This window comes from Cetorhinus maximus, unplaced genomic scaffold (genome assembly GCF_964194155.1).
Source record: "Cetorhinus maximus unplaced genomic scaffold, sCetMax3.hap1.1 HAP1_SCAFFOLD_3589, whole genome shotgun sequence".
NCBI classification, from domain to species: domain Eukaryota; kingdom Metazoa; phylum Chordata; class Chondrichthyes; order Lamniformes; family Cetorhinidae; genus Cetorhinus; species Cetorhinus maximus.
Window position 1 is genome coordinate 14312 of NW_027599496.1, and position 1756 is coordinate 16067.

General features: G+C 47.2%; 1 non-coding gene across 1 annotated transcript; it reads left to right on the top strand.

Moving 5' to 3' along the window:
• The first annotated feature begins 442 nt into the window (after window positions 1-442).
• Window positions 443-515, top strand: trnav-aac (transfer RNA valine (anticodon AAC)). The gene has a single exon. It is a non-coding gene; the product is annotated as a tRNA-Val (tRNA).
• Window positions 516-1756: the final 1241 nt, after the last annotated feature.

Sequence of the window (1756 nt, forward strand, 5' to 3'; positions counted from 1 at the left end):
TCTGCACCTTGCTCGTCCTGCTTTCTACCCTTAATTAACACATTCCTTAGATAATATCACCACCGTCAACACCTCTTTGACCTTTTGTCTGTGACATCTTTTGGTTATCTCCACCTATCACTGGCCCTCTATCCAGCTCTACCTGTCCCACCCCCCCTTAAACCAGCTTATATTTCACCTCTCTTCTATTTTTCCTTAGTTCTGATGAAGAGTCATAGGGACTCGAAACGTTAACTGTGTTCCTCTCCGCAGATGCTGTCAGACCTGCTGAGTTTTTCCAGGTATTTTTGTTTTGGATTTCCAGCATCCGCAGTTTTTTGCTTTTAACTTAGCACAAATAATATATGTGCGACTATGGAGAACGGGCAGGGAGTGGTTAACTGAATGAGTCCCTACTGTTCTGTGAAAGGAGGATAGATTGAATTAATAACTTGGCTAATTAGTTTCTGTAGTGTAGTGGTCATTATGTTCGCCTAACACGCGAAAGGTCCCCGGTTCGAAACCGGGCAGAAACATTATGTCAAGCACCAAGACGTGGCTTGGCTGGTGGTGAGAAAGGCCCCCTCCCCGTCAGATCCTTCCTACACGCCAGGAGTCTCACCCCCTCTGCACGCTGCCCTCTATGTATCTGTGCTGGGGACGAGACCGTTGTTCACCTCCTTGTGGATTGTGCCTTTGCCAAGAAGGTGTGGAGAGAGATGCAGTGGTTGGTGTCGAGGTTCATCCCGAGCAGTTCTGTGACACAGGACTCTGTGCTCTACGGGCTGTTCCCAGGGACACACACCGAGACAAACGTCAACTGCAGCTGGAGGATCATCAACTCGGTGAAAGATGCGCTTTGGTCTGCCCTAAAATTGTTGGTCTTCCAGCGCAAAGAGTTGTCCCCGACCGAGTGTTGCAGACGGGCACAATCCAAAGTCCAGGACTGCGTGCTGAGGGACGCACTAAAGCTTGGGGGCAGCTGCCGCAAAGGCGCAATGGGGAAGGGTCGCTGTCTAAGGAGCGCACCGAGGGGCTGGGAACTGTTTAAAACCCCCTCGGGCTGTACAGCACAAAATGAAAGGCTGTAAACGATTGTAATATTGTTTGTACTGATGCACCTGGTGATACATTTTGCAAAAGTTGAACCGGTTTGTAATGGTGTTTTTGGAATGGTTTGGAATGTGGTTGAAGATATTTTATGAATAAAGTATATATTTGCAAAAAGAATAAATAACTTGGCTAATCTACTGCGTTGATCACTATTGCAGTTTTGGCTTTAACAGAACTGTAGTGTTGTGTGTTTTCTTCCAGTGCGGTGTGAATGTAAGCAATCCACTGTCACTGTACCGTCAGAGACGGTGTATTTGGCTCGCTTCCTGAGACGCCTCAGGCGCACGGTGGTCTGGATGATCGTATACAAAGCGCTAGGCTCAAACTATTGGGCTTTGCTGCCATCTCTTGGCTGCAGGCGAACAGCACTTCGAGTTTACCCTTTCTCGGGAACCATTTTAAAAACAGAGAAAAAGTATCTCGACAGCTTGAATCTGTGCACATTAAAATGGTTGCAAAGCGTTGCAAAGCGTTGCACTAGTTTGGGTTCCAGCTATAACATCCAATGGGAAGTGAATTATATGGCTGAGCGATGGGCGTAGCTGCTTCTGAAGCTGCTGACCCTTGACTCGATTCCTGATCATTACAATAACTCCCCTTTAATATAAAACATGTCAGTCCTGTTTGAGTCATAGAGTTAAACACAGGCCCTTCGGCCCATCTG